The sequence below is a fragment of the Lolium perenne genome, chromosome 7 (assembly GCF_019359855.2).
Source record: "Lolium perenne isolate Kyuss_39 chromosome 7, Kyuss_2.0, whole genome shotgun sequence".
Classification (NCBI taxonomy): domain Eukaryota; kingdom Viridiplantae; phylum Streptophyta; class Magnoliopsida; order Poales; family Poaceae; genus Lolium; species Lolium perenne.
The window spans coordinates 47,742,644-47,763,624 of NC_067250.2; the positions used below are offsets into that span (position 1 = coordinate 47,742,644).

The 20,981-nt window shown below is 53.7% G+C and overlaps 2 long non-coding RNA genes across 3 annotated transcripts; both read right to left on the reverse strand.

Annotated features, from left to right (window-relative positions):
• Window positions 1-4,731: 4,731 nt before the first annotated feature.
• LOC139833361 (uncharacterized) lies at window positions 4,732-6,735 on the reverse strand. Of its 2 annotated transcripts, none has more exons than XR_011748998.1 (3): window positions 6,657-6,735; window positions 5,763-5,987; window positions 4,732-5,522 (listed from the first exon to the last, which is right to left on the reverse strand). It is a non-coding gene; the product is annotated as an uncharacterized lncRNA (long non-coding RNA). The 2 variants fall into 2 exon arrangements; XR_011748999.1 differs by lacking the exon at window positions 6,657-6,735 and adding an exon at window positions 6,479-6,650.
• An 806-nt stretch (window positions 6,736-7,541) lies between these two features.
• LOC127317602 (uncharacterized) lies at window positions 7,542-8,466 on the reverse strand. Its single transcript, XR_007861284.2, has 3 exons — window positions 8,286-8,466; window positions 7,760-8,038; window positions 7,542-7,608 (listed from the first exon to the last, which is right to left on the reverse strand). It is a non-coding gene; the product is annotated as an uncharacterized lncRNA (long non-coding RNA).
• Between the last annotated feature and the right edge of the window lie 12,515 nt (window positions 8,467-20,981).

Here is a 20,981-nt window from a genome sequence, read left to right on the forward strand (position 1 = left end):
CATATAGCAGCCAACATAGCATATATATATTCACGACAGATCCAACAGTAGTACCGATAGAACCCTACAACATAAGCTACATTTTACATGAATTTAAGCTGCTCTACAGATAGAGCAGTCACATACAGAGAGTGCAGTAGGCATGTTCAACGCCTCCAGGTTGCGCCTGTGACTCGCCTGGAGGTTGAGCAGGTGAAACCCAAGTGCTTTGTGTTTGGCCATGAACGCATGCACGTTCACCGTCGTTCCAACTCTAGCGCCGCATCTGCCAATGGATTCAGCATGGTTCACCAGGAAGTTGAAGTCGGTGGCGCGGAGCTTCCTGTTGCAGAAGGGGCACTTGTAAATGCCTCGAGCAAAGGGGCCATCGTAATGGCCGGACTGCAGCCTCCTGATGACGTGACGAGTCTTGGTGTGGAAGGACTCGTCATCGCTGTCGACGTCGCTGCTCTGCACCTGTCACGTAGCACCAAAGATCGTGCAAAAAACACGGAGTCAATTGCAACGATGATGGAACAGCGAGTCAACAAAGATTATGCATGATAATATGGGCTCAAAAAAAAGAGGTACCTCAGTTACATTGGACACACTTATATCCAGGATTTGAGTCAGTAAACCAAAGATCATGCACAACAAATTTGTACACACCAATTGTTTACTGACCAAACCCTGAATCAGTTTGTGCCCAAATATTCATCATCATCGGCACAAATCTTAAACAAAAGCAAATCACAAGCACTAATAACGCAAGATCTAACACAAAAGGATTGAACTAGGAACACACGCACCCTAATAACGCAAGATCTAACACAAATGGATTGAACTAGGAACAGACGAACCCTAATAACGCTAGATCTAACACAAAAGGATTGAAATGGGATAAGAACAAGGGAGCAAAGGGTTACCTCCGGCTCGTCGTCGACGATGCTGGTGTCGTAGGGGTTCTCCGGCGCGACGTACGGCACTGGTTCATACGGGTCCCAAGCAACGGGGGCCTGGACGGTGGCGGCGGCTGATGCGCCGGCGGCTGATGCGCCGGCTGCTACGTTGGAAGCAGCGAAAGGGGCTTGGACGGGGGCAGCGGCCGATGCGCCGGCTGCTACGTTGGAAGCAGCGACAGGGGCCTGGACGGGGGCAGCGGCCGATGCGCCGGCGGCCGATGCGCCGACGGCCGATGCGCCGGCAATGGGCATCTCATTCTTGTCCATCGTCGGTGGTTTTCTTCGGGGTTTTTTCTTCGGTTGTGGAGAAGATGATGGGACAGGAGAGGCGGTTGCAGTGAGAACGTGCGTCGAGGGAGAGAAAGAGGGGCTCTATAAAGACGAAGGTGGCGTGTACCCCAACACGCGTCCGCTATGCACGGCTGCAGCGTGCACCGCGACACAAGTCTAACCCTGGGACGTTTTGTGTACTCAGTTATAACCTCGGGCCTTATACATAAATTTTATCTATACTCAATTTTCCCCTCGAGTACTTAGACTGGCAAGTGCAATATACTCAGTTTTACCCTCAAGTAGCTGGTCAACAGAGAGTCAACAAATGAGATTAACATATCTAATTGAGTCATTTCATGCGCAAAAAAATCCAAAAAAATAAAAACATAGAGGCACCTACTCATGGAGTCTTCCTACGCAAACTGCCACCTAGAAAACCTTAACAAACATATATAAATCAAGTTTTACCCCAAATTGCCACTTCTCAGAATCACTAGTGTAGCTATGAAGATGCATGGTTTTCCACTCAAACCCCTTTGCAAAACATCTTCCCCAAAAAAATAGTTTGTCTAAATGATGCCATAATTGTCACACTCATGTATATTTGAATTGCAAATAATTTGATGTAGCCCAATATGAATTATATTGTACAAAACACGTATTTTTCATTTTGTAATTCTTTTTGTTTGAATCCCTTAGTCTATTTACTATTTATGTGCCCTTGGATTGTTAGTACTACTCAGTTTTGCCCTCAAGTTCTGTCACAAATTCTCTCAGAAGCCCAAACTTATCCTGATTGGTTGAGCCGTTGTCACACGGATCGACTCCACGAACCGTTGATCAACTGATCTAACGGGCAGTATACCCCTCCCCGTCTCTTCGTGGCCACACCTCTCTCTCTCTTCGTGGCCACCCCTCTCTCTCTCTCTCTGTCGGTGGATGCATTATTGTCACCCCTCTAACAATTATCAACTATATTTCGCTTTCCTTTTCTTTTAGGGGATATAGTTTGGGATATAGTTTCGGTAATTTGAAACGGCCCAAAAGTGGTATAATTTTGGTACAAACATGAGGCATACATATTTGCGGATTTCGGTGAATGCATTATTGTCACCCATCTAACAATTATCAACTATCTTTCGCTTTCCTTTTCTTTTAGGGGATATAGTTTTGGCATATAGTTTTGGTAATTTGAAACGGCCCAAAAGTGGTATAATTTTGGTATAAACATGAGGCATACATATTTGCGGATTTCGGTGAATGCATTATTGTCACCCCTCTAACAATTATCAACTATCTTTCGCTTTCCTTTTCTTTTAGGGGATATAGTTTTGGCATATAGTTTTGGTAATTTGAAACGGCCCAAAAGTGGTATAATTTTGGTATAAACATGAGGCATACATATTTGCGGATTTCGGTGAATGCATTATTGTCACCCCTCTAACAATTATCAACTATCTTTCGCTTTCCTTTTCTTTTAGAGGATATAGTTTTGGCATATAGTTTTGGTAATTTGAAACGGCCCAAAAGTGGTATAATTTTGGTATAAACATGAGGCATACATATTTGCGGATTTCGGTGAATGCATTATTGTCACCCCTCTAACAATTATCAACTATCTTTCGCTTTCTTTTTCTTTTAGGGGATATAGTTTTGGCATATTTGGGAGATTTCGGTGAATAAATTATTGGGATTATTTGTCACCCCTCTAACAATTATCAACTTTTTTAGCATTCCAATATAGTTGGTAATTTCGGTGAATGCACACACTAACTATGAAAACAACTACAAGTACATGTAACTGAATAATGGATTTGTAACAAGGTATCCCTTGTAACAACTTCTAGCGCCTGGTGAGCAATGATAAGAATCCGATCGCAATTATACAACAGAAAAAACAACCAGCCATCAGATTGGCTTGCTTCTTCAACTCGATCAGCTGCCTTAACTGCTTGTTCATTTTCTTCAGTTCTCCCTTCACTTCCACCAGTCCTGCATTGGGAGCATTAGGCATAATCGGAACGGCTCCTCTCTCCGCCGCATTCTCTACATCAAGCCCCCCCCCCCTCCCAAATTGCGCTCCCCAATAGCGCCAATTGATTCCTGCAATTGAAGCCTCTGAACGTACACATCGATCCACTCGAAATGCCTGCATTTCTTCAGGATCTGAAAACAACAACGTGAACCCTAAATCCCAAATTCGAGGGAATAACAAGAAAATCGAGAGAAAACAGAGAAATTGCAGCGAGATCTAACCTTATCCCCCTCTCTATATGGCAAGCTCTCGCATGCAAGTAACTCACGTCCACGGTTGCGGTTCTTGTCCGTCTTACAGATCGGCCGCTTCAGAGGCTCCTGGCGTGGGCAGTCAGGGCATCTTGTCAAAGGCACGGGTCCATACTGCGGCCATGAAGAACGGGAGGTCGAAGAGAAACTAGACATCACCCGCCTGCCGGAGAAGGGCTGCCGCTGGCGGAGAAGAACAATGGGGCGCGGGGAAAGAAAGGGGAAGCAATGGCACGGGCACGGGCGCGGGGCTGGCTCGGGCTCCCATTTTGCAATGGTCACCTGGGTAAGCTGTGGGTCCGGCGCACTAACGAGGACAGGCTGTGGGTCCCACGATGATCTGGATAAGTGAAGACGTGTCCACTGCGGGGCACCAACAGCGGCCCCACTTGCCAGCACCAACCAACGTCAACTAAACGGGAATCCTCCGTCCGAGCTCCTTCCGCGGGTTTCAGATAAGGTCTTGGGGAAAACTGAGGAAAAACTAAGGGGCTGGGGAAAACTGAGCACAACTAAGGAGCCAGGGGCAGGAAAATAGAAATCCCTATCTTTTATTTGATCTACTCTTTTAAGAATTTTAAATTTCATTTCATCTACTATTTTAGAGTATGTTTTTAATTTGTTTCCAAATTTACCAATCACAATCCTGAGAGAAATTCTCAGATTCACATATATGACATATTGAGATGGAAATATGAGTAGACGAAACAATCTTCCTATTTTTGTTTATCCTCCTTTTATCCCCTATTTCTCGCCCGCACAATCCGAGCACCATAGTTCTGGTATAGATATAATTTTTTTCTTCAACTTTTAGAAACCATATTTTTCTAGAGCCAGCTAGAAAATACAGAAACCAACACTTGATTTCATTAACACTAGTGGTTGGGGCGCCCCTTGGGGCGCCTCCTCACTGGTCATCTGCTACCCAATATTTGGCATGCATGCTGTCATTATAACATCCAACATATATCTTGGTTTAATGTTTGCGTTCAACAAATGGTCCATGTATCACAACAACAGAAGCTCTATATGGCCAAAGCACACCAAATGTTTCACTACATGTACACTGCCATTTCAAAGTAATTAATGGTAAATGATATCTTCATGACAATTTTTTCAGCATGCAGTTTACTTTATCACCAGTAACAGAATCAATAAAAGTTAGCATCCAACAAACTATCAAAAGACTAAAGAGGTCTGCATTTATTGAATTCAAAAGGAGACAGCTGCAGGCTAATTCAAAGCTTCGATTGTCAACTAATTGATGGGCCTTACACAGTATGACAAAGTGTTACTGGAATTTTCTTGGCGATCTTTTATCCTTGCAACTTTCTTGGCGGTGTTGTTGAAAACGCCTTGCTAGTTTGTACCCAGTCTATGAGAATGGTGAAACCTAGGGTCTGATGTGGTTTAATCTGCATCCGAAAGAGTTTCCAGAGCACTAACTTGAATCTCTAGGAAGAACATGCAGTGAAAACCTTTCAACTGTCAAAGCAAGCTTAGAAAGTTTAGAAGATTCTGTAAACTACTTAATCAGATAAAAAGCGAAGTTTAAATCTGAATGTTCAGAATTCATTACTGTCAACTGTTTGCACGAATCAGAATGCATAGCTCCCTCAGGAAGTAGAAAAACCTCATAGTTAATTAGTTCTAATAATGTCGTAACTGTATCAGCAACAGGAAGATATATATTGTTTATGCGGAACATAAAAAGATGTTTTAAAGTTGATTCCTGATTGTAAGAGAAGATTCATACCCTAGAAAAAATAACCTAAACTCCACGTGTCTATATCAATACTAAAATAAAGTTAGTTCAAAATCAATAGATATTTCGAGAATGATAAGAATTTGATATTTATATGGTCATTAGCCAAGCTTCAAATGAGCTAGAAGATCAATAATCAATCTCTTGCAAATAAAAATGTACAATCGCAGCAGTACAAAATTGGAAGGGTAAGATAACATGTTATGTACCTGGTTTGCCTAGCATTTATTTTAACTACAAAAGGCAAAACCATCTTTCTGCAGATTGACAAAAGGGTGTATTATAAGAAAACTGTGATGCATGCTCCAGTTAAAAAGTTGAGCACAACTTCCCTCTCAACCCAGTATGACATGATGAACTGACAAAAAAATAAGCATACACAGCAATAAGCAAAAATATCTCAACATGTAAAAAATAGGTGTAAGAGATGAAGTCATAAGGAATCTCTATTTGGCCACCTCAGCGAAGAAAAACTCAGTACTTAAATATAACTTTACCATATGAAGGCAACTGCACTATAAAGTAATGGTACTCATACTATCTGCAAACTGGTGGTGCATCTTCTCCTCTGCACCTTCACCGCATTTGTAAGGACAAACAATGGTTTTCAACTGTACAAGCACCAAAGAGCTTACAGAATTTCTGAAGTCATAAATAAGAGGATGCCTTGCGCAAGATTAATCCATATATAGCAGCTGATGTACCAGATGAGGTGAATACACCTGCATATAAGACATATACAATGTATGAGCCTACTGAAATACTAATGCTGCAATCAACAAGTAAAAAAATGGCATAGGTAGATATTGCAATATTATTGGCCAAAAAAATTTAGATAGATAGGAAACTTTAGGTCTGAATATAACACAAATGAAAATCTGGCAAGATAATCTCAAGATGAGCCAATGTGAAAGGGCATAAACAACATGGATCTAGGAATAAATTAATTGCCATTGAAATTATAAAGATACGACCACTAAACCTGCTATACGATCCATCACATACATACTATTAACTAAAGAGCAAAATGTGGCTACTGATCAAACGTAACCATCCCACCATATTATTGCATGATCCTTACTTTTTGCAGGGTTGCATTCCTATTTGTTCACAACAAACTGAATTTGGCCTTGTGATAATTCATCACATTCTTACAATGCTATCAAAAATCCCCCTTCCTAGTGAAATGATACATCATTACATCAGATTTAACCTAAATGCAAGCAGACAAGATAACGGCCAAGTATAAGATAAAATTCAGATGGATTCCACTTGCATCTCACATAGAAAAGATAGTACTCTTCCGGGGTAACGGTTGCATGCAAGGAACAAAAGGGAGATAAAATTAAATAGGTAAGGAAATATATCCACAATGGAAGATATTAACTTACAATTGGAAATTATTTATAAACCAAAACAGCCCACCTCCTCTCCCACCATCTTCATGGTGTGGCCAGCAGTTTGTAGACATTAGACAATGTGCTTGCTAAGATAGGTCATACCAATAAAGTGGGAACATTGACAAGTACTGAACAATGCAAGCCCTGAACAATGCAAGCCCTGCAGGTTAAGCTAACATGTTAAAAGAACCAAAACAACAACAAAAAAACACGAGTATTAACTCCAGTCAGTCCAGTTGAATATTTAATTGGAGCGATAGAAAAGGCGAAGGTATCCAAACGTGAAGGTTCATACTTTTTGCTCTTGGCGACAAAAAGAAAAGATATAACACCTAGCTACAGATTATCAACAGAGGGATCAAAATAAGAATGGAAGCTATACTCCACTTGAGAATGCACCACATATCTCCTTAACCACGAAAATGAGGAAATGTGGAGCTTTTTTTAACAATGAGAACAAACAACGCATGCAATACTACCAATATATAAAGCAAAAAAGGAGTCGCTCTTGTGTAACTTCTCAAGCTTTAAGCTTCAAATAGAATCTTAAGGTTACGCAAAACAAGATTTTATAAACAGCCTATTTACAACACCTTTGCACTACCTCAGATTTCTCTCATGATACTTCTTAAAGGCACTATCATAAGCTGCACTGACAAGTTAATGTCAACGATATGCAGATGGGAGAGGAAGTGAAAAAAAACACATCAGATAATTGCCAACAAGATGCATGTGGAATTTCCCAGTTGATCCTTGTGATTATCAATTATCGGAAAATAGCAATCAGTATCAATTTTGGAGAACTGAATTAAATGATCAATCAGAGAAGAACATGAGTAAAGAGTCTGCCGTGTATTCCTTATTATGGTACATATATAACTGAAATATCAATGGATTATCTCAACTTTGGTGTTATCTATAATTGCCTTCATAAGCACATAACCTGTTGCATTTATCCGAAAAGAAAAGCATAATTAGTATAAATATGACATTTTCCTTGCTATTTGCAGTAACCTTCCATGCAATTCAAATCTTATCTTTAGATTTGCATACTCGGAAATCAGAATTGTTTTTAAATCGGGAAAGGAAGTTACCCTCTCGGTTGAGAACAAGATAGTCCTACTACATCAGTTTCAGAGTTTCATACCTGCAAGGAACAATAACCTGTAGAAGCAATATGAAAACAACTAAAAATAGTTCAACCATCATGAATTCCAGGGACTACAGGGACAGCATAACAAACTTGCATTGGAAAAAGATTAAATTTGTTTGGGATATTTAAAAATCAGCTTTTGGGGATTACACTCACCGCAGTACATGAATACTTATCTCCTATATTCTCCTGATGCAGCTTTTCGTTGTTATCCATCAATCTAACACACATTCATTAGGAAATTCAACAAACAGTTCATGAGCACAAAACGAAATGAGTATATAGCTCAATAACTCCAGAAATTGATCAAATACGGATCACAATCATATATGCTCACATAAATATAGAACAAACCAACAAAAAATGTATTAGAGTTAAAAAAAAATTAAGCCAATAAGGTGGAGGAAGAGAAATCATGACTCATCTCATCCTCCATGAAGGAAAACGAGATTGATGTGATTTGATACCTGTAGTGGTGTTCACAGCAGGTCATGAGGAGGCCTTAGCGAGGATGGCCTAATCCACCACCCAGATGGAGTGCAAATGTGACATCTTCCCCTAGAGCCAGCTGCCTCATGCTTCTCCTCGGTGGCTGAATCGTGAAGCTTCTCCTCAGGTGGAGCAGGGAGCTCGCTGAAGGCTCAAGTAATCATGAGGTCTACTTTTTGAGGTAGAGGGAGGAGGGGGAGGAAGCGCCGATAACCACCAGTCCACCACCACACTCTGCCTGCGAGGGATCCGCCGCCATGTGTCGTGGTATCGTCACGGCATATGCCATAGGGTGGCTAATCGAAGGTGGTTCCTGAGAGATCTCACGGCGGTATCCGGATGCGGGTATGGGGACGAGCGACACGGCGACGTACCCAGGTTCGAGGCCCTCCGGTGGAGGTAACACCTCTACTCCTGCTATGAGCGTATATGATGATCACACAGTACAATGGTGCTCCTAGAGCTGTGTCCGGCTGCTCCTGGGAGGCTAAGGGAGACGATGGTCTCTCTCACAGGGCAGCGCTAAGGGTGGAATGGAGTGAGAATGATCGATCCCCTGCACGAGAGGGCGTAGTGTGGCTTATATAGGCACCGGCACTTTACATATAAGACCCTATAGTCTACTGGCCGGCTTGGCCGGCTCCGGCTTCTGCTCCTTCCCGAGGCAGTGACGTCAGGAGCCGTTGAGGCCTCATGGCCTGTCCCATCCGGCTGCCACGGTCAGCGGTATGGAGAGGAGGTGTCCCTGTCGCCGTCAGCCACTGTAGCCAGTACGGCTCGATGTAGGCCATGATGGCCTGTCCGGCGCGTGGCACTATTGCTCCACAGTGCCCCGCGCTTTACGGAAGATGAAGTCAGCGTGGACTTTGGGAACCCGGATCACCAACCCGGTTCCTTCCAGTGCAAGACTCGCCAGCCTCGAGTCGGTCTGAGGTACAAACCCCCAGTCGGATATGGCTTGTAGAAGCCGGCCCAGCTACAGCATTGGCGGCCGTAGCCAGGCCGACTAGGACCTAGAGCCAGCCGGCTTCCGGACCAGCCGGCCACGGCGCCAGCCGGCTGCTCCTCAGCCGGCCTTTGCCGCGAGCCGGCCAGTGGCCAGCCGGCTGCTCTGCGTCCATTGCCCTACCCGGGGTCTTCCCCCCGACATTAGCCCCCGAAGGTGGCAAGGTCCTGCGTTTAGAAGGACCTAGGCAGGTTTTCCTGGCTTCTCGAATATACTTGACGGCACTTGGAGGGGCCGACTGAGAATTTTCATTCAGCCGGCTGCGCCCTCATCCGGCTCGTTCCTGCCGGCTGCTTCTAGCCGGCCGCTATTTACACTTATGCAGTTTTTGCTTTCTCGCAAGTTTTGGCGATGCCTCCGCCTTGTTGGATGACTTTTGGTCCGAGTTGAACTTGTTGTCCGGCTCCGGCTTGCGGCGCGCCGGAGTCTCCACCGCCTCGGGTCCTGCACCCGACTTGACTGGTCTGACGCCTGGGCTCTACCGCCGGTTCGTCTGGTCACATCAATGTCCCCTCCGGATTCGATGCGGTCGTGGGCGACTTGGTGTGGCGGTTTCCAGTAACGGCAGCGGTCATGGGGGAAGTTAATCCGCAGAAGATCCGGGCGACGTGGCCACGATTGCCACTTGGAGGCCAACCGCCCGCCGCGGTCGGCTATAAATGCCGCGGGGGAGGGTACCGAGGCGGCCACTTGCTTCACTTCATCTTCCTCGCGCTCCTGCTCTTCTCGCTCTCTTCTTCGCGCTCGAGCCCGTTGCTGCTCCGGCGAACGCCTCCCGCTGGCGAACTCCAGCGAGCGAATCTCCGCCGATCCGCCGCCGCTACTCCGCCGAGCCGGCGCCACGGGGCCCCGCGTTTCAACGGAGCGCCCTCAGCCGCCGTCGTCGCCGCCGCCGTCGCAAGGCTCTTCTTCGCCCTTTCGCCTCTCGTGGTCAACTTTTTCTTCTTCCTGGACGATGGCCTCCGCCAGCGGATCGTGGAGGGGCTCGTACATGCGGGAGGACGACATCGAGCGGCTGGTGCGCCTCCGCCGGATCCCGTCGTCGGTGGTCACGCGGGTGCCCGGCGAGGAGACGGAGCCCGAGCCGCAGCCCGGCGAGCGCGTCGTCTTCGGTGCGCACCTCGACCGCGGGCTGGGCCTGCCGGCATCAACCTTCTTCCGCCAGTTCCTCGACAACTTTGGCCTGCAGCCGCACCATCTGCCGGCCAACGCCTGCATCCTCCTCAGCTGCTATGTGGCTTTCATGGAGGCCTACGCCGGCTTGTGGCCGGATATCGACTTTTGGAGCCGGCTGTTCTACCTCAAGGCGCAAACCACCGAGGGCCGCCTGCGGGCCTGCGGCGCCGCCTCGATCTACACCCGGCCCGGTACGCCCTTCCCCAAAATTCCAACCGTTGACCCGGTGAAGAATTGGCAGATGTCGTTCTTCTACGTGCGCAACGAGGGCTAGCTCGTCGACCGGATCAACCTTCCGGAGTTCAACCCGGTTCCTCCAGTCGGCCGGATCAACTGGAGCTACAACGCCCGCACGACGGATCTGGATGCTGAGGTGAATCAGCTCTGGGACTTCCTGGGGGCGGCTGTCGCGAACGGGCTGACCGCCGAGGACCTCCTCTGCACCATCGCCGAGCGCCGGGTGCTGCCGCTCCAGACGCGCACCCACAAAATCGGGCACATGTCCGGCCGGTTCGACCCGAACCGGACGTCCAAGGCGCTGCTCTCCAAGGCCCAGGTGGCCCACCTGGTGAACAACGTCACCAAGGCGAACATGCCTGAGGAGTGGAACTATGGGCTGGCGCCCCGCGACAGGGACCATCCACCCGAGCTGGTAAGTTTTGTGTTTTCGCCGGCTTCCGGCTTGCGGCTGCGAGGCCGACTTCCTTTTTCTTCTGCCGACTTCCGGCTTGTTGTTTGCTCATGTTCTGTTTTTTCTAGCTCTTCGACCTCCAAAACATCGAGGATGGCGACCCGGCGACGAGGAGATGGGCGCCGGATCACGCCGATCCGGCTGACCAAGCCGGCGACCAAGCTGGCGACGACGACCTGCTACAGGCGCCTGACCTAGGCGGCCAGGGGGAGCACAATCCGCCCCCTTCACCGGAGCAGCAGGAGGACGAGGAGCCGGCGACGTCCGCCACGGGGCCAATCCCCGCCGTGCCTCTGCGCGTGAGGCCGCCAAGCACCACGGCGACTTCGGCGCCCAAGGGGAGGAAGCGGGCCGGCGACCTCCGCTCTACTGCCGCCTTGGAGGCGAAGGCAAAGAAGCTCCGCCGGCAGCAGCCGAAGAAGGTTCCGGAGCAGGCCGGGTTAGCTCCCTTTCTCTCTTGTTTGATTCCTTTTCTTTCTTTACTTTTTATGCTTATCTTCTCCTTGTTTGTCCGGCTAGGGCTCCCATCAAGTTTGCCCAGGGTGGCGGCTCCCGGCAGACTCCGCGCGTCGTGTCGCCGCCTCCGCGCCACAGGAGGGAGCCGACGCCGCAGCCTCCATCGCGCTCACCTACGCCGTCGCCGCCTGCGGGTACTCCGCCTCCCGCAGGGGCGCCTTCCTTCGTCGTGCCGCTGGCCTCAGCGCCTGATCGCGGCACGCGGGTCGAGCCGACGTGCCGCCCGACGCTGGACGACATGTTCCCGCGCCGGACTCGTCTTCTGGACCCCGCCGCTGGGGCCGGCCGGGGCATGCCGTCTTCGACCGGAGCCGGAGCCGGCAGGGCTGCACCGCCCGCGACCGGAGCCGGAGCCAGGCCAAGCGTGGTGGTGCTGGATGAGAGCCCGGAGGGGGCACCTCAGGCGCCGGAGACGGCTGCGCCGACTGGGCCATCTGCTTCGCCCGGAGCGCCGCCACCGCCGGAGCCGACGACGGAGGAGCCGGCCAGGCAGGAGCCGGCCAAGGATGAGCCGGCGCGCACGGAGGGCGCCGACTCGCGCGCGCTGGTGAGGACTGGAGCCCCATCGGCGCCGCAGCAGGGCCTGCACGTGGCCAAGGGCGCACTGCTTCTGCATGTGCCGTCCGCCTCCGACTCCAGCCTTGGCTCGGCTGGCACCATGGAGCAGGCGTGGCTCCGCGCCGACTCCTATGAGGTGACCAGCCGGGAGGGGAACCCCGGCCAAGCATCGGTGGAGATGTTCTTCTCCAGCCTGCAGGCCAATCTCAAGGCCAGGGCTGCCGAGGCCGCGGCCAACGTTGCCAAGGTGGAGGAAGCCAACAAGGTACGCTTCAGCTGTTTTTCGATTTGGTTATCGTCCTGGTAGCCCTCCGAGGCATGGGCCGGCTGCTTGGAGCCGGTCCGGGTTTCGCCTAGCATACTGATTTTCTTTTTTCCTTAGGCTGTGGCGGATCGGCGCACCAATCTGTACAACCGCGCCGTGACCCACTACCACAAGGCCAAGCTGGACCGGGCCGACTTGGCCCGCGAGCTGGAGGCTGTCAAGGGTGAGATCTTGCTTCTTCCGACTCGATGTCTTCTTTTCTTTTTAGTCTTCGTAGGCTGACGTTTCTTTCCGGCTGCCTCGCAGTTGAGGCCGCCAAGGTCCCGCGGCTGGAGGCGGATCTCCGGGCTGCTCGCGCCCAGTGCGCCGAGAGCGAGAAGGCGGGCCGATCTGCAGCCGCCAAGCTCAAGGTGGCTGAGGGGGAGTTGACGCGGCTGCGCCTGCTAGAGCAGAACCATCTCACCGAGCTCGCCTCCCTTAGGACGGCGGAGAAGGAGAAGGTGGAGGATCTAAGCCGGCGGCTGACCGAGGTGGAGAAGCAGCGGCTTGCGCTTCAGGAGGAGGTCACCACCAAGTCCACGGAGCTGACGGCTACTGCCAAGCGTTGGACGGACGAGATTGGCGCGCTTGATCGTGGCTTGTCGGGTGAGTGCATTTCTTCTTTCTCTCTTTCCCTTTGCCGGCTTTCGGCTGTCGGCTGCTGGCCTAGGTTGGTAGCCGGCGGCAGAAACTTTTATCTTTTTCGCTATCTCCATCTTCGGGCTGGGGGCAGTCGGTTCTTGCCGGCTGCCGCCAGGCCTTTTCTTTTATCCTTCGAAATCTCCATCTTCGGGCTGGGGGCAGTCGGCTCGTGCCGGCTGCCGCCAGTCTTACTTTAGAGCTTCGGAATCTCCATCTTCGGGCTGGGGGCAGTCGGCTCGTGCCGGCTGCCGCCAGGCTTACTTTAGGACTTCGAAAATTTGCATTTTTCAGCTTATTTCGGCTTTGATGGCTCCTGACATGCTTTTTCTTGCAGTGGCCTTCCCGGAGACGCAGGATGCGGCGTTAGCAGCCGTTGGCGTTGCGCGCGAGTCCAGGAGGCGGGCGACTGGCGAGGGCAGCTCGGAGTATTTCACCATGGAGGACTACATGGCGTCCATGGCTGCCCGCGTCGAGCCCATCACCAAGCTTGGCTGGGAGCTCCGGAAGGCGGCTGAGGAGCTGGTCCCGATGCTGTGGCCTGCGGAGGCGGTGCCGCAAGATATCTCCAACCTCACCTCCCTGATGGAGCGGGCGACGGATCGCTTCCTCGACTGGAAGGAGTCTGCCACGCGCGCTGGTGCTGACATGGCGCTATCCTTTGTCCTCTCCTGGTACAACGAGGTGGACCTGGAGCAGCTCGAGTATCGGCGAGCCGGCGCGGAGGACAAGCTCCCGGCTGAACACAAGACCGCCCGGCTTGCCCGAGCCAGCGCCATCGCCGACTTCGTCGACAAGAGCGTCTTCGTCGCGGACCCGAACCCTCAATCTGATGAGGAGTACGAGATGGACGATGAGGAGGCGGAAGAGGCGCCCGAAGACGACCCGGCAGCCGGCTCCACTGACGCTCCTCCGGCTGGTCCTTCAGCTGCTGCCTAGTTTACCTGTCTCATTTGTTGCTTTTGCCAAGACAATTTATTAAATCCCCGGGATGCCGGGTGCATATGTATGAATATTATCGTCCTTTCGTTATGTCATACTTTAATGTGTTTGTTAATCATTTGTGTGCCGAGTTGCTTTCTTTCGACTCGTTCGCTTTTTCCCATCCGCCCCACTCTTTGGCTGTGCTCTTGCCGGTCGTACGTCCGACTTGCGATCCGTCGCCGGATCAAGAGCGGGCCGCTGGGTGAGGCCGACAGTATTTCGGTCGAACGAGCTGAATTCGGCAATCCGGCACTTTTATGAAAAGTTGCAAGTCAACTCGCTTTTACTCTTTCCCTTAGTCGTTTTTCGCGCGCCGGCTCCCTAGGCCTTACTCCCGCCAGCCGGACAGCCGGGTTGCGGTCTATAGCTGGATCGGAAGCCGGCTGTCAGAAACCGGATCACGTTACTGAGCCGGCCGCGTGAAAGGGTTCAAGCCAATTGGCGAAACGAAATAGAGTACGCGAAAAACTTGTCGAAAACGGCGCTCTCGGCGCATGCTTTTTCATAGCTTACAAAAGGGATACAAGGGATACATACATTCCTGCTCTCATGTGTAAAATGGGCGGAGCAAGTTGACATTCCAGGGACGTTTAGTCTCCTCGTCAGCCTTGTCCGGCTTGTTTTTCTTAGCCTCTTGGGCATCTATGAGATAGTAGGAATCATTGCCTACTGCCTTGCTCACGATGAAGGGACCCTCCCATGGGGATGACAGTTTATGCTGTCCGGCTGTCCGCTGGATCAGCCGGAGCACTAGGTCTCCTTCTCGGAATGCCAAGGGCTGGACCTTCCGGCTGTGATAGCGTCGGAGGCTCTGCTGGTAGATAGTAGATCTGGACGCAGCCAGCAGCCGGGCCTCTTCGACCAGGTCAACTCCATCTTCGCGAGCTTCTTTGGCTTCGGCTTCTGTGTAGAGCTTGATCCTTGGCGCGTCATGCTCGATATCGGTCGGCAGGACGGCTTCGGCCCCGTATACGAGGAAAAATGGTGTGAAGCCAACTGAGCGGTTTGTCGTTGTGCGCAGGCTCCATAGCACATTGGGCAATTCTTCAATCCAGCAGCCGGCTGCTCGCTCAAGCGGCTCCACCAGCCGGGGCCGGATGCCGGCTAGGACTAAGCCGTTAGCCTTTTCCACTTGTCCGTTGGACTCTGGGTGCGCCACAGAAGATAGGGCCATCCGGATCCCCATTTCCCCGCAATAGCGAGAGAAGATGTCTTGGGAGAAGTTGCTGCCGTTGTCGGTGATGATGCTGTGGGGGTAGCCGAATCTCACAATGATTTCCTTGAGGAATGTGACGGCGGTGGAGCCATCCAGCTTCTTGATTGGCTTGGCTTCGATCCACTTGGTGAATTTGTCAATCATCACCAAGAGGTGTGTCATGCCGCCTCGCGCCGTTCTGAATGGGCCTACCATATCCAAGCCCCATACGGCAAACGGCCATGTGATGGGGATGGTTTTCAAGGCGGAAGCCGGCTGGTGTCTCTTCTTTGCGAAGCGCTGACAGCCGTTGCACTTCTTCACCAACTCTTCTGCGTCTCTGAGCGCAGTCGGCCAGTAGAAACCGTGCCGGAAGGCTTTGGCCACTATGGCTCTGGATGAGGCGTGATGTCCGCACTCTCCTTGATGGATTTCCCGTAGGAGTTCAATCCCTTCAGCCGGCTCGACGCACCGCTGGAACACCCCACTTACACTGCGTTTGTACAGCTGGTGGTTGATGATTGTGTAGGCCTTGGCCCTTCTCTCAATCTGCCTGGCCTGGACTCTATCATCAGGCAGCACACCGTCGGTGAGGTAGGAGAGGAATTCTTGTGCCCATGAAGGTACGCATCTTATCTCGAATACGCTGACCAACAAGGCCTCCTGCGTGGGAGCTTCCGGATTTGACTGCATGGTCGCCGGGTTCGGCTTGCTAGCCGGCGGGTTCGGCTTGCTAGCCCCCGAGTTTGGCGATGAAGCCCCCGGGTTGGACTGAGAAGTCCCCGGGTTCGGCATGGTAGCCGGCGGGTTCGGCTTGCTAGCCCCCGACTTGGGCGATGAAGCCCCCGGGTTCGGCTGAGCAGCCCCCGGGTCAGCCGGCACGAATATTGAATCCGAATCCGGTGACGGTATGATGGACGGCTTCTTGATAACCGCCAAGGCGATGCCCAGCGGAATGGCTTGCCGGGTTGAGCCAATCTTGGACAAGGCGTCAGCCGCTTCGTTGTTTGCCTGTGGCACATGGTGGAATTCGCAGCCGTCGAAGAAGCCGGATAGCTGCTGGACATGGAAGCGGTATGAGGCCATGTTGGCGTCCTTCGCGTCCCAGTCGCCAGATGCTTGTTGTATGACCAAGTCGGAGTCGCCGAAGCAGAGTATGCGACGCACGCCAATCTCCTTGGCCAGCTTCAGCCCATGAATGAGCGCTTCATACTCCGCCACATTGTTGGATGCGGCGAAGTGGATCTGCAGGACGTAGTCCAGCCGGTCTCCCTTGGGAGAGGTGATGACGATGCCGGCTCCCAAGCCGTTGCGCATCTTCGAGCCGTCAAAGTGCATCTTCCAGTGTGTGGAATCCGGCACAGGCGGCAGGTACTGCATCTCAGCCCAGTCGACGAAGAAGTCCGCGAGGATCTGCGACTTGATGGCGGTGCGTGGCTCGTAGAGGATGGTGTGGGCGGCTAGCTCCAGGGCCCACTTGGCAACCCGGCCGTTGGCATCCTTGCTACCGATGATTTCCGCCAAGGGCGCTGTGGCTACCACCTTGATGGGGTGCTCTTGGAAGTAGTGCTTGAGCTTCTTGGCCGCCATGTAGACGCCGTAGGTGACCTTCTGGTAGTGGGGGTAGTTTTGCTTCGACTGGGAGAGCACTTCGCTAAGGTAATAGACTGGGCGCTGAACCAGCTGCTCCCTGTCGGCTTCTTTGCGCTCCACCACCAGGACAACGCTAACCACTCGGTTGGTGGCTGCGATGTACAACAGCATCGGCTCCATTGAAGCCGGCGTTGCGAGGATTGGCGCGGTTGAGAGCACGCGCTTTAAGTCACGGAAGGCTTCATCCGCCTGCGGTGACCAGACGAACTTGTCCGCCTTCTTCATCAATTGAATCAGGGCGTGCCTTCTCCCCAGCCGGCTGATTTGCGGCTCAAGGAAGCCGTGCAGCCAGCGAACTTCTGGACGTCCTTGAGGCACTGCGGCAGTTCCATCTTCTCCAGGGCACTGATCTTCTCCGGGTTGGCTTCGATCCCTCGCTGAGAGACGAGGTAGCCAAGGAGCTGGCCAGACGGCACGCCGAATGTGCACTTGGCCGGGTCGAGCTTCATCCGAAATCTTCTCAGATTGGTGAAGGTTTCTCTCAGGTCATCAAGGAGGGTAGTCGTCTCCTTGGTTTTTACAACGACATCATCCACATATGCGTGAACGTTTCTGCCGATTTGATCCTGCAAGCATTTTTGCATGCACCTTTGGTAGGTGGCGCCTGCATTTTTCAAGCCGAACGGCATAGTCGTGTAGCAGTAAGCCCCGTACGGGGTAATGAACGAAGTCTTTATTTGATCAGCCGGATTCAAAGGAATCTGGTGGTAGCCTGAATAGGCATCTAGGAAAGACAACAGTTCACAGCTGGCAGTCGAGTCTATAACTTGATCTATGCGCGGCAGGGGGAAGGGGTCCTTCAGGCACGCCTTGTTGAGGCTGGTGTAGTCGATACACATGCGCCAGGAGCCGCTCTTCTTCAAAACCAGGACCGGGTTCGCCAACCAGTCCGGGTGCAGCACTTCCATGATGAAGCCGGCTGCCAGCAGCCGGGCGATTTCTTCACCGATGGCCTTCCTTCTTTCTTCGGCGAAGCGCCTGAGAGGCTGCTTCACCGGCTTGGCTTCAGGCCGGACGTGGAGGTGGTGCTCAGCCAACTCCCTCGGCACACCCGGCATGTCTCTTGGAGTCCATGCGAAGATGTCCCGATTCTCACGGAGGAAGCTGGTGAGCTCGCTTTCCTATTTCTTGCTCAAGCCGGCACCGATGGTGACGTACTTGTCCGGCTGCGCCGGGTCCAGCAGGATCTTCTTGGTGTTGTCGGCCGGCTGGAAGTGAGTCGTCCCAGCCGGGTTGCCTGCAGCCGGCATGTCTGTCTGCGCGGCCTTGGCGAGGGCGACGGCGTCGTGGATGAGCTGCTTCTCGGTGGCGATGACCAGCGTCTGGGCCATCTTGGAGCTCTGCGTGGCGCAGTCCATGGAGCGGCGATAGTCGCCGGCTATGGTGATGACCCCCTTTGGGCCAGGCAGCTTCATCTTTAGGTACCCATAGTGGGGCACTGCCATGAACTTGGTCAGGGCCGGCCTGCCCAGGAGCGCGTGGTAGGGACTCACGAGGTCCACCACCTCGAACTCGATTCTCTCGGTGCGGAAGTGATCCGGCTTCCCGAACATCACCTCCAGCGTGATCCGGCCAATCGGCTGGCAGCAGTGGCCTGGCACGATGCCATGGAAGACGGTGGGGGTGGGGCGCAACTCGGCCTCCTGGATGCCCAGCTTGCGGGCGGTGTCGCGGTAGAGGATGTTGATGCTGCTGCCGCCGTCGATGAGGACGCGCGAAAAACGCACGCTGCGCCGGGTTGTGCCGATGGTGGGGTCGAGGACCATGGCGTAGCTGCCCGGCTTCGGCAGGACAGCCGGTGTGTCGCGGCGATCAAAGGTGATGGCCTGCTCGACCTCGGTTAGGTACTGGGGGACCGGCGGTATGACCGCGTTGACCTCGAGGGAACGGCTCTGCTGGCTCGTCTTGTCCTCGGGCTCGGAGGTGAAGATGATGTAGGTGGCATCTTCGGCCAGATATCGGCCATGGTGCACCTGGTTAGCCTCGTGGTGCTCGAGGTTGGCGTTCTCTGCGCCGGCTTGGCCACCCGGCCCGCCGGCTGGAGGAGGCGGGGGTGGAGGCGGGAGAGGTTCACCGCTTGTCAGCCGCTTCATGAAGTGGCAGTCGCGGGTGGTGTGGTTGGAGGGGTTCTTGCCGCTGTGGTACTTGCACGGCGAGTCGAGCATCTGCTCGAAGGTGTACTTCGGCTTCCACTGCCGGTCTTGCTTCTGGCGGCGGCTACCGCCTGCCGCGTTGTCTGCCACGGCGGCTACGTGGGCGGAGCCGTACCGGCGGTCCGGCTGGTCGCTGTGACGCTTGCCGCGGTAGTTGTCCCGCCGGCTGCCATGAGAGGCGCCCTCGGCCGGCTTGTTGTTGTCACGCCTGGCGGGGCCGGCGAAATGTCAGCCGGCGCTTGCCGGCTTCCTCAGCCAGCGTACTTGTCGGCGATGGCCATCAAGGCGGCCATCGACTTGGGGTCGCTGCGGCGCAACTTGTGCCACAGCATGGTGTTGGGCCGACAGCCTCCCATGAAGAAGCTGATGGCCTGGATCTCGTGCACGCCCTCGCAGGAGTTGCGCATCTCGCACCAGCGCGTTAGGTACGCGCGATCCGTCTCGTCGGGGCCCTGCTTACACATTTCCAGCTGTTGGGGCCGGCCCGGCCGGCGGTAAGTGCCGGTGAAGTTGCTGATGAAGGCTGCTTCGAAGTCCAGCCAGCCGTTTATGCTGCCGGCTGGCAGGTTGTTGAGCCATGTGCGGGCGGAGCCGACCAGCATGAGGGGGGAGTAGCGCACAGCCCAGCGCTTGTTGCCTTTGGCGATGCCGACTGCGGTGGAGTAGTCCTGCAGCCAGTCCTCCGGCTTGGCGGTGCCGTCGTACTTGGGGGTGTCGCGGGGGAGCACGAAGCCCTCGAGCGTGGGCTCGTTGGCGATGCGGGGCCCGAAGCACTTTGGGCCGGCTGGAGCTTCTTCTTCCGCAATGCGGGATTCGACCAGCCGGTCGAGGCGTTCTCGGGCGTCGGCGGGCTCGATGCGCGGGCCCAGCCGGGAGCGTGCCGGCTGGCGCGCGCCGCTTGCTTCTGGAGCCGGCCGGTGCTGGCGGCGGGGCTCGGAGTCTTGCTCCTGGTTCCGGCTTGGGGGAGGCCGGCTGCGGCTGCTGCCGCCTGGTTGGTGGCTTGGCCGGCTCGAGCTTGCGTGGGTGGCCCGGGAGTCACGGTGCCGGCTTGGTGGTGGGGAGGCGGACTCGGCCGAGTCCCTGGCGCCTTCCCTGTCGTTGCCTGCAGCTCCACGAGCGTGAGAAGCTCTGGGGGCATTGACATACCTGGGGTCGGCCGCCTGCCTGGTGGCTGCGTTGAGCAGCTCAGTCACCCGCTTGGTCTGGCGGCGTAACTCTTCGCCTTCGAGGTGGTTCAGCTCTTCTGCGGCGGCTTGTGCCGTGCGCATGTTCTTGTCGGGGGTGTTGTAGACGGGTTGCTCCGCGGACGGAGTCGGCGAAGGAGCGCCGTCGCGGGCGATCTCGGCGCCAAGGTCGCGGCCCCTGCGGCGGATCTGGCCGGCTCGGCTTGGCTCGTCGCCGCCTGGAGTGAGGCCGTGGGCGCGGTTGTACTCGCGCTGGGTGATCTCCATCTGGCGCTTAGCAGCAGCCAGTTCTTCTGTTTGCTTGAGGAGGAGCTGGCGGTGCGCCTCCAAATCCGCCTCGATGGTGGTGGGGTCGGCAACAGGCGTGAGTGGGGTGCTCAGTTTTGCCCGGACTGCGTCCAGCCGGGACGGTGGTGGTGGCGCCCTCGGGCCCGAGCCGTTGGGGTCGATGTTGCGCTCCAGGTTGGGGCCGCGGGTGCGCGGGTTCTTGGTGGGGAGCTCCTCGCCAGCCATCATGACTTGCACGACGGCGGGGCTGGCGGGAGCGCTGCTGCCGGCTCGCGGAGGAGGGCTAGCGCAGCGCAGCACCTGCCGCGGGTAGCGCGGCGGTGCGAC